Below are 11,642 nucleotides of genomic sequence, written 5' to 3'. Positions count from 1 at the left end.
CAGCAGCAGTGTTTCCATTTACAAAATAGTCATTCTCGATCGCTAAAACGCTCAAACCCTAGAAAACGCGGCGTTTGTACACACGCTGTTTGATCGGCGCTGGCTGCGAGAAGCACTTTCCTTCTCTAAACGCGAAAGGGGGAGACAGCGACGGAAGACGGGGCCTCCGGGAGCGGGGCGGGGGCCGAGGGACGGCTGGGCCCGCGGGGTGCTGTGGGGTGCTCACGGCAGCACCCTCACCCACCCTCAACACGAAGATGCCAGCAGACCCCCCCTCACACAGACAGCGCTGTCCCCCGACAGCACCAAGGTTACGAGGGGGCTGGAGAACAGAGATGGCCCGGGAGCCGAGCCCTGTGGCCTGCGGGGCCGTGAGGCCAGGGCAGGGGGCGCGGAGTGTGACACAAGCTGCGAGGGCCACAGGAGCCCATCTCGCCGAATCCAAGAAGACTGAGTGCAGGTCAGAGCCGCCGAGAGCTCGAGTAAGATGGGAACAAGGAGCCGTCCCCTGGCTTGGCAAAATGAAGGCGCTGGGGGCCTGGACAAGACGCGTCTCGATGAGCGAGGGGACGGGAGGCCCGCTGCGTGGGCTGTGGAGGGAAGGGGCGGGCGCTGGGGACGGGGATGGAGGGAGCAGGGACACCTTCGACGCTGAAGAGAAACACAGGGAAACGCTGTGGCAGACGTAAAAGAACGTGGGGGTCAGGGAATTTTCACAACGCGGCGAACGAATTACAGAGATGAGGCCTCGGGAGGCTGGAACTCTCGATGGGCTGGCTTTAGGGAGCAGCGCGGTCAACACTGTGTCCTTCGTGGGGGGAAGGACGGCAGGACATGTGGGTTCTGTGGTAGATAAGCTGATTCTCTTTTTGGCGGAAGGTGTGGCTGTTCTTACGTGAGGTTCCTATTTTCTTAGGAAAATAGGAAGCTGATTTATTAGCAGCAGACGGGGGACGAGACAGTTACCTAAGTGCGTGTGAGTGTGAATTCCATGGGATGTGTGCCGAGATTGCTGCCTGTCCACGCTGTCTGGGTGCTCTGCACCCGGGGCCCCCGTCCGGGCGCCGGCATACAGGTGAGCTGCCCCCCCCCCCACTCCCACTCCGGTTCCCCAGTCTTTGTGGCTGGGCTTCTGTCGTGGGGGAGCAGAGTTCCTGGGCCTGAGCTGCCCCTTGGGACCTGGAGCTCGTTCATCCATTGACCATTATACCTTGAACAGGGCTGACATCCCGACCCCTCACTCAGCCCGCTCACTCTCCGCCACCGGGCCCTGCGGCTGCCCACCAGGCCGAGGTCCAGCGCCCAGGCCTTGCAGGGCTCAGAGAAACTTCCCCGCCGAGGCGTGCCAGTGGATGCTGCGGGGTTTCAGAGCTTCTCCTAGGGAACGGAGGCTGCAGATAAAGTACATATAAACGGTCATCGTTTTTACATGGATTATCGAAGGTTCTAATTAGACGAGGCACGTTGAAAGCAGCAGATGGAATGTCGCCAAGTCACAGTGCTAATGGCAGCAGAGCCTTAATACTAGGTGGCTTCATTCTCGGAAGATGGTGCCTTGAGTGACGATGATTAGAATAAACTGGGCTGCAAATGGGGGCGGGGGGTAGCTACGTTCCAGCCACGAGCGTCACGTTATCATAAGGTTGCATCGCTGCACGGCGCATGTGCACGCGTGCGCGTGTGTGAACACGTGCTGGGGAGACTGTCGGGGGCGTGCACGGTTTTGGGGGAGGATCTTAGAAATAGTCAGAGTCGACTTTGGTTTGTTTAAACCCTCGAAGTCTAACTTACGTTTTCTATCTCTTGGTTTGTTTCTCTTCTAGCCAAGCTCTATGTTAATTATAGAGCTTCCAGGCATTTATAAATATTTCTCTTAAGCTCCTGCCGCGAGTTTTTGTTCCTCTTCGTTTTCTTCCCCTTTCTGCTTGACGGCAGGCTTGTGCGTTCGATGGGCCCGTGATCCTCCTCCGCCCTAGCCTACCCTCCATCAGGTTTTGGTCTAAGTTCTTCTACTTCAGTTTCCTTGGTATTGGGAAAGTCGCCTGGTGTCCAGCTCTCTCACCCCGGACCCTCCGCTGGGGAAGACGCCCCTTTGCTGCCCCTACTGTCCTGTCTTCACATCATTTCCAGGGTTCCGGTGCCTTTAATGCAAATGGTAAGGAAACTGGCTCATTATCCTTTTGGTAAGAGCCAGGTCTCCCCGACCCAGTTAAATGTTAGGGTCTCCCGGGTTCCAGCGGTGACCACGTTTCTTCGTTTTTCTTGGGTGAGCTCATTAACCCACACGGCTATGCAGGCGGCATCTTTCCAGCCGAGCTCTTTCGTAAATATCTCTAAGACGTTTATTCTACTTGCTCATTGGCCGTTTCCACCTTGGCGGCCCGCAAGCATCATAAACTCGGCAAACCTAAAACTTGAAACATCGTGCTTCTCCTAGACATTCTTTTCCCGAAATCAGCATTTGGGTAGCGTCGTCGATAGCTGCCTAGTCAAGGAAAATGGAGTCCACCAAAACCCACTCCAGAAGAGACAGAAAACAGACGCGTAACAATGAGCAATGTTGTTAAAGCTGCTGATAAGTTGCCTTTAAACATATGCCAGATGCAGGCGGCTTTCGGAGTGGGTTCACTCCCCGCTCCGAGGCATGGTTACCCCCCTTATTTAATCCTTTCCAAACTCCGTTGAAAGAAAGAAGCCTCTACCATCCTTTTTGAAAATGCTAGCACACCCTGACACCAAAATCTGACGGAAATGGCTCTAAATTAGATCATGACTCTCAACTTTACGAAATCTTAAAGTAATTATGAAAGAGATTTAGCAGAACGTTAGGAGAAAAATATACCACAAGCAAGTGGCATTTATTTCCGGAATACATAGGTGGGCCAACAAAAATTTATAAATGGGTCAAATTAGTATATAGTTGAGACGGCTAAGGACGCAAATCACGTAACTAGAAGATACCAAAAAAAAAGACATTTTGACAAACAGCAACGTCCACGTGTAATGTTAAAACTGTTGGTAAGACAAGACCTTTCTTTGGCTTGTTTGGCTTAGTGATAAAACACTAAAAATGTTTCTATTAGAACCTGGAACCAGACAACAATGTTGACCATCACTACAACTATTTAAAAGTGCAATAGAAATAGTAGGCAAGGATGGGAAACAAGAGAAATAAGTAAAAAGTATAAATAGTAGAAGGGTTATGCTACCTTTTGCAGAATTCATGACTAATAACCAGAAAATGCAAAGTGAATTACCCAAAGAACTATAAATAAAAGAATTCAGTTAAGATTATAAATATCCATACAATAGCTGTACTGTATATAAATAGAGGGTAATGGGAAAACATAGTGAAACAAATGGAAGGAAACAATTCATTTATAACAAAACAAACAAACAAAAAAAGTAAAAAGTAAAATACCTCTGAACGGTCTTGAAAGGAGACATATCAAATTATGTAAAGAAAACTTTAAAACTCTATCGAAGGACTTAAAAGAAGACTTGAAAATAGAGTATTCTAACTGTAACAATTCTACTTGAAGTGTTCTATGAATTCAATGTGACTTTCTGGGTGACCAGAAAATTTAATTTTTTTTTTTTTTTTTTTTTTATGAAAAGAAAAAAATAAGGAAAAATAGACACGAGGCAATAGTCTGGCAAAATCTGGAAAGGTGGTTAATGAGTACGGCCTGACCCCCCAAGATATTAAAACTTTGCTATTCAAAATGGTAGTCAGTAGCCATCTATGGCTTTTTGAAATATGATTAAATAGAAATAAAATAAAAATTTACTTCAAGAATGGAATGTGACTAGTGGACAGCGTCCGTTTTGCACTGCAGAAGTTTCCACCAGATGACATGCTGTTACAGCAGATTATGAAGCTTTAATAACAGAAGCAGTTTGGTGCTGGAGAAGAAGTAGTTAAGAACAGAGTGGAGAACAGAAAGAATGAGGTTCAAGTAGTATGGGAATTTACAGGCTGTGATCGAGGCTGTGTTTCAAAGATTAAGATAAAAGAGTTTATGTGTTTTAAGATGCCGGGACAATTGACTAACCATTTGAAAAAATATACAAGTAGATCTTTATCTGTTTATTTAAACCAGTATAAATTCCAGATAGAACAAAGATTTAAAATGTGGAAACAGAAGTAAGCAAAATCCCTTAATGGTCGAAAAGAAAGGATGAGTGAATTTATCTATAAGCTTGAAGTGGAGATATTTGCAATATATATAACTGACAAAGGCTAATTTCCTTTATTTTCAAAAAGCTTATACAAATCGGTAAGAAAGAAAACCACCAAAACAATAGGAAAAAGGACATTAATAGGGACTTAATAAGAAAATACATTCACATGGCGGTAATCGCATGACAAGACACTCCAGACCTCGCTCAGCGTGAGACAGCCCCACACGTGTCAGTGTGTGTGCCCCACAGACAAGGACATTGTCCTGCACGACCGCCGTGCGAGCTCTGAAGTCGGGGGACCAACGTCACACTTTCCTCCTGCCACTCCCCGTTCCAGTGCCACGGCGGGACCATCACCCCGCTTCCCGCACGGGGGCGTCCTCCCCGCTCTGCTCAGGCTCCGACCGCCTTCGCCGGACGCCGGCCCCCCGGCCGAGGTGACGCTGGCTGTGCTGCGCCCCGCCTGGTGGCTCGGACCGAATCGTCGGAAGAGGACGAGCTGGCCTGGGCTGCACCTCCTGCTCGCCCGTGTCCCTGGCTGCGACGGAGCCGGAGGGCTGCAGATGGCGGCCACGGGCATCCACCGTGGCGGGAAGGGACTAAGAACCACCTTTCATCGTCTCCATGCCGAGCAAGTGTCTTCACGAGTCGCTCTGTCATGTGCAACCGATTTAAATACTGAGAATCACGGCAAATGCGTTCTTGTCTAAAGGCTTATTTTTTTTTTTAAAGTTCCACTATATAGACAGACGCCTACATTTAACTTACGAAAATATTCAGCCAACTGTGGCCAAGGTCTAAATTCTCATGAAAAAAGCCACCTGTAGATGTAAACTTTACACTTCTGTGTTATTGGGGGACAATGTGGGCGTCCCGGCACGCGTGTCCCCAGAATGTGCCACTCCGGCGTGCAGGTTATTACGCACCCGAGTCAACGGAAGCCCGGCACACTCGGGAAGAGCTCCCTACTCCCCTTTTTCTCAGAGATTCAGCTAGGACAACCCGCTTCGGGAAGGTGACATAGCACCGTAAGCATTTCACCTTGGCCTTGGTCAGGGAGGCTCCCGGCAGGTTTACGAGAAGCCCCTGTGCCCATAGCTTCCGGCTGCCCAGCGAGAATGTGCCTGCCAGGTGTGTTCCCGCTTCCTCCAGTACCTGCCAGTCGCCTAACCTTACTTCTGAAATCTAAGAACCCCTTTCTCGCTTTTCTCCTTTGTCCCAAAGTCACATACACCCAACGTTGCCTCGCTGGGATTTTCATGCTTAAGTGAATCCCCCCGGTGCCTGTATTAAAATTTTATTTCCTTCTGTTAATCTGTCTCTGTTAACTTGATTGTTAGCCCAGCTAGAAGAACTCAGACCGTGGGAGAAAAAGGTTTGTTTTTTTCAGCCCCACAATAAGATCAGAAAACATATTTTGTTCATCATGGTAAGTTTGAAGACAATCGTTAAGGCTGACCTCAGAGGTCTGTTCACTTACTCCATAAAACAGTGACTCTTATCATGTGGGAAATATTACTAGAACCAAACATTAGTGTTTTTATTAGACCGATGATGGAACGGTACACGAGATTGTGACACGTTCCTGTGAGATGCGAAATAGTCGCAGAATTCGTACCTGAGCTTTGAGGAATCGCCACGTCGCCTGGAGAATTTCTAACTCTGCCAGTGAAAAGTCGGCACTAAGTGTCGCTGTCATAAGACAGTGTTAAGAGCCAAAGGAAATTTTTTAAACAGGTGAGAAAGGTTCTGTGATTAGAATCTATCACGCGAGCCTCAGAGAAAGAATGGAGTTGCATCCCATGAGGCTCCAGCGAAGTGACGGACACGTCGATGAAGCCGCTCTTACTTGGAAGGAGTCACTTTTAAGTCGGGAGAAACTTTGGGTCTGTTCGCAACCTCATGAACTAGGGCCCAGAGCTGCCAGTGTCAGGAAGTCTCACTGGCTGGGCCGCATTTGGACCCCGAAATGAAATGCCGTCTTTCCCCCCGAAACACGGTTATTTGCCAATTTAAACAGCTTGCCGATTTTCACTTATCATGTCCTTCATCCGGCTTTATCCTAAGGGGGAAGCAGCTCTTTAAACATTCAGGCCGTGCCCCTTAGTACGAACTGGCCGTGCCGCGAACTGATGTTATTTTATCTCGGCACGAGGGGAACAGTGAACATAAATTCAACTGAGAGTCAGCTCCTCGCTTGAATCCAGACATGTAATGGCCGCTTTAACGTGCTCTGACCAGTCTGAGCCCTCGACGTAGCTCTGCAGCGGACTTCACGTGTTGAGAAGGTGGCACTGGGGGTGGGGTGGGGGGCGAGGCTCAGAGCTTACGGCCCTCAGCCAGCAGGAATGGACGCGCCGGACAGGGCCGGACCTTCCGAGGCCATGTGTCATGCTCTGGCCCCTCTGGTGGCCTCTGCTTTCTCCTCGGCGGGAATATTGTTTGATGAGGGCTCCCCAGTGGTTATTTTCTTCCCTCGTGTTCGACAGGCGCTGAGCACCTGGCACCAGCTCGCCTTCTAGAAGGGCATCGTGCATCGTGGAACGGATGGGACTTCGGTGCACAAACACCTAAACTTCTACGACAGTTCCATAAACACTCGAGAAGGACTACGTATGGGCCGCAGGTAAAGTTCATTAAGAGTAGCAAATTGATACGTCCTGCCGGCCTCCCTTGTGTAGGCCCTACGCAGCTGTCAACTGATCTGACGGCTCCGTTATCTTTAATGGTATTTTTTTCACTATACGGAAGAATAAGCCACGACTCTCGCGGGCTTCGCAAGCACACTGCACAGTGATGACGGTCCAGGCGGGGACACTTGCCAACGGTTGAACTCACAGAGCATTCGGAGGAGGACTGAGGTGTCACACAGGCGCAGTGTGGCGTTCCCAGAGGCTTTTAGGGGGCTTAGCGCAAGGACCGAGTACACGGACTGGGGACTGGACGTCGGTTTTAAGGGGTTGTCTTAGACTTCTTTCGCCTCCGAGTCACACTGGCTTTTTCAAGGAAAATCAAGAACGGGAAGGTATCTGTGTATTTTAAATGTATGGAATGGCCACAAGCAGCTTTCGGCTGTTAACAATACAATATTTCCTTTCTGTCACATGCTTCATATCGAATTATGGTTTGCATGTGTTGGGACCTTGTTCAAGTATTAACTAGGTTGATGTATGTTTATTTCACGCATTATGAAAAAAAATCAATATGAAGGAATTAAAAAAACTCAGTAAAGTCATATTATTCCCTTAGAATAAACATTATGTGGTAGTTGTCTCATTTTGTGCGATCCTCATCTGTGAAATTAGGTAATTCCTGTACCGTAACCTGTCAATATTAACAATTATTTGTTGTTCGTATCATTCAATCTCTACTTTATACCTAATCACCCACTGTAGTTATTATTTTTTTATTATAGATTTAGGATATGATTAATGAAATATAAAATGGTAGATCAACTTATAATCACTTTCAACCTTGCCCACCCGAATCCATCTTCTGGTTCCTTTTGCAAGTTCCACTCTTACAGAGAGATGGGCTGTTATATTAGTCCTGTTTAGATTCACGCCTGCTCCTCTTGACTGAGGCCACTGAGAAGTTTGGATGATAAGATGCTGTCCTTCAAGGCCACTCATCACATGTGCTGATAAACGCTAACAATAGTTCACTGTGTACTTTCTTCACTGAATTCACCCGACTCCTTGTCAGCAGGGAAAGGTGTCAGGAAAATGCACCTCGTATTGCTCACGACCTTATTTAGTAAATGAATTTGAGAGCCAGCCGCAGACCACGGTGACTCACGCTTCTGTTCGTAGCTCCCCACAGATACAGCTTGTCTGCCCACTGCTATTAAATCTACTTTTAAATAAGTCTCCTTTGAAATTGGAAATCGCAATAAATTAGGAGAAAAAAAAATTCTCTCATGTTAGCTAATGCACTTTTCTATTTAATAAACTAACGGTGGACAGCAGACAAATATTTTTGGTGGAAAGGGACTTTTTTTTCCCTCTTTTTCTCTTACTAGCTTGTAACATCAATTCTAGGAGATGTCAATTCACACAGTGTGAGGTGGACATTTATATCAATGAAATACGTGTCTAGACCTCTTCCTTTCTCCAAATTAGTTTATATTTTATTCCCCATGAAAAAGATACAGTTTTTGCATCGTAGGAAATATTTTAGCGTTCTTTTTGGGAGCTGCTGCCCTGAAATTTAGGAAGCTATACCGAAAGGATGAATTCCAAAGGTAGGATCAGCCAAAGCTGCCCCGAAGCCAACAACGTGCCAAAAATAACTAAATAAAGTGAATATTTGTCATTTTAGTTCTGAACTTTTCTCGACACAACTGATCAATGCAGAGAAATTCTGATTTTTAACGTAACAGTCTAGCAATTTTGCAAAAGCGACGTTTAGCTTCAATTTTAATCTCTGCTATCACCGCCGTCATCGTCACCTTCATTCCGTCTTGACGGAATGGTATTTATAAGTCTTAGGAAAAGAAAAGATTAGAAAGGAAAAGCTCAGAAATAGCCTCTGAATAGAAGTGATTTCAATTCTCTACAGAGTAATTGCTTTACTTAGTAAACAAAGCAAAAATAAACTTAGTCTAAATTATGAGATGGAAGCTGGCTTACTGACAGAGTAACACCAGTCTAACTACAAGGAAATTCAAATGGACTATTAAGTTATGCTCGTGTCGACAGGGGCAATATGTTAGACAACTGTGACCGACCGTCTGTGGCCCCAAACAGGCCGCTTCCATATGCTCCCCAACGCCTGACAGCTTTGCAGCCCAAGTCCCAGCTCCTCCTCAGTGACATTCACGTGGTAGCCACGGATCCGGAGCTTGCCTTTCCTAAGACCGCCGAGTCTTGCTGTTCTAATGCACCGAGTACCGGTGCACGGCGATTCATAATTTTATTGCAAATATAAGATCATAGATACGAGGTTCTTCCATTTTCTTGAAAGAAACAGTTATGGATCCTGACAGCCTTATGCTTTGATTTTATAAAAAGAGATTAGTTGCGTGAATTTTAATCTAATATTAAGACGGATCGGGTTACTATCTGTGCATTATAGAGTGAGGAGCCAGGAAACAGGAAAGATAATGCGTAACTGGGCTTGCATGTTATTGTTTCCGTGTGCTATTCTCGCATAGAAACGGAAAGGAGTTGAATTTAGTGGAAATGTCAGACATATAATGAGCAAAATGTGCACGAAGGATATTTCCTAGAATGACAATTGATTTTGGGTTTTTCGAGGTTTATTTATATGTTGCAAATTTTAGGCCCTGCACATTCATTTCTTTGCTGTTTTCGGAGTTTTACATTGGGCGTCACCTGTTCCATCTGGCAAAGACTTAAGAGACAGTGGTCATTATTTTCATCTCAGTACAGAGAGTGACTGTAATCTAAGTTATAAATAAAAGGATAAAAGCACAAAATACTTTTTAAAAGGAGAGGCTGCTTTTTTAAGAGGAGATTACTACTCGGACAATAGATTACAAAGACGTGTGTGTTACTAAAGAGTATTTCTCACTGAAAGAAATTTAATCACTTTTTATGAAGTTTTTTTTTTAAACAGAAAGTCACATTGATACACTGACAAATATAATTTCTGAAAGAAAAAATATAAAATCCTCGAGAAACATTGGACACAAATCAAACTGAGCTAATAACAAACTGAAAATGCGTAACGATGTTAGTGAAAAAAAAGGAGCGTGATACTTCACAGATCGGAACTAATGCCAACAAACATCAGCACCTCTTCCCGACGCAGCTCCCTAAGAATCGATACCGCATCTCTTTCTTTCTCTCTGCAGGAATCAGCCAGGTCTGGATTTGAGATGGCCTGTGACATAGCTTCTTTACGGAAAACTTAAGGGACAGCAAAAACATAACTTCTTCCTTCAGTCTATTCCGCCGTTTACATTCCTCTCCAAGGATCTTGAAGGGGACCAAGGCTTTGCCACCCCCAGAACCATGCCTTTTGGGATACTGATTTTAAGTTGATTATTAAGAAACGAAAGACTCAGAAAGAACTTTGGCTCACCCCCACTTCCTGCCCAAGAGGGTCTAAGAGAAAAATATGCTTCAGGAAGGAAATCTTAGGATGTCACCTTAGCCTAATTTGAATTAAGTACAGTAAATAGGGCCTCAGGCAGTGCCTGTCTGGGAGATTCTCCTGTCCCATTGTTTCCGAGTTGCCCAGCAAGAACTCACCTGCCAGGTGTGTTCTGTTCTTCCTCAACTACCTGTCAGTCCCACATTCTCACTTCTTAAAAACTAAGACATCAGATTTTCTTCTCCTTTGTCCAAAATGTCATATATACCCAATGCTGCCCACTGTCTTTGGAATTCTCATGCTTATGTGAATTCCCCACGTGCCTGTATTAAAATTTTATTTTCTCCTGTTAATCTGATTATTAGCCCATCTAGAAGAACTTAGAAGGTAGAAGGAAAAGTATTAATTTGTTTTAGTCTCCACAGTTTAAAAAAAACACGTGTTTCCTTAAACATCCCTCCTCCCCCTGTTCCCTCGCCCCTCCCCAGGCATGGCTGGTAATCTTCGGCTGCCCTCCTTTCTCGGCTCCTGATAACCTGCTGTGGGTCTTGGCCGCAGGACCTCCCAGGTTATCGGTCTTCGTGCATTATGGTCCCAGTTTCCCACGTGTGACTGATGAGATTAAGGAAGGAGAAAAGGGGAAGTAGAAACAGGTGGAGTATTTCGTCTCTGTCAGTGTTTTTACCTGTACATATAAAAACATACACACGTGGAAAATAGTAATCCGGGAGGTGAGAATTTTTGTATTGACACCTAATCTCAGAGAAAACTGAATACTGTGATAACACGAAGGTGGGTTAGAATTCATGATGCAAGAACCTGGAACCCCACTAGTCTATCTGTTACCTCGTGAAATATATAAATCCTTCTAGAGGAAAATTATCTCGAGGCCAACCTAATGTTAGCAATCCTGTCTCCCGCCTTTTAACGAACGTGTGCGAACACAGTTACCGTCTGCGTTCGTGAGCGCCCGTGAGCGAACGGCACAGAAACTGCCCACCGGGGCAGAGGAACCCCCAAAGCTGCCACAGCACTGGAAGCGGAAATCACTCCAGAATTTTAGTTCATTTAGAACTTAATTACGATTTTCTTAGAAATCACTGTTTGTCATGAAAATACACGTTTTATTCTATTTGCACGTCCATACAGCCTATTTTCGCCTGACGGAGGACTCATTAAACCACGACCGCGCCTCCCTCGGTTATGCGCTGCCACCCACAGCACCCCAATACGACGCGCGAGGCGCTGCATGCAACGGCAGGGACCGGTCGCAGCAGCCTGCGTTAACTAGAACAGCTCTCACCTGCAACACCTAATTGACAAGTCACTTCTCTTCCTTTCATTTTCAAAGCAATTAGTCTCACGAAGCTGCGAGGCCACAGCAGGGCTGGTATACT

This window comes from Pteropus vampyrus, unplaced genomic scaffold (genome assembly GCF_000151845.1).
Source record: "Pteropus vampyrus isolate Shadow unplaced genomic scaffold, Pvam_2.0 Scaffold512, whole genome shotgun sequence".
NCBI lineage: Eukaryota > Metazoa > Chordata > Mammalia > Chiroptera > Pteropodidae > Pteropus > Pteropus vampyrus.
Note: the sequence above shows the minus strand (reverse complement) of the source record.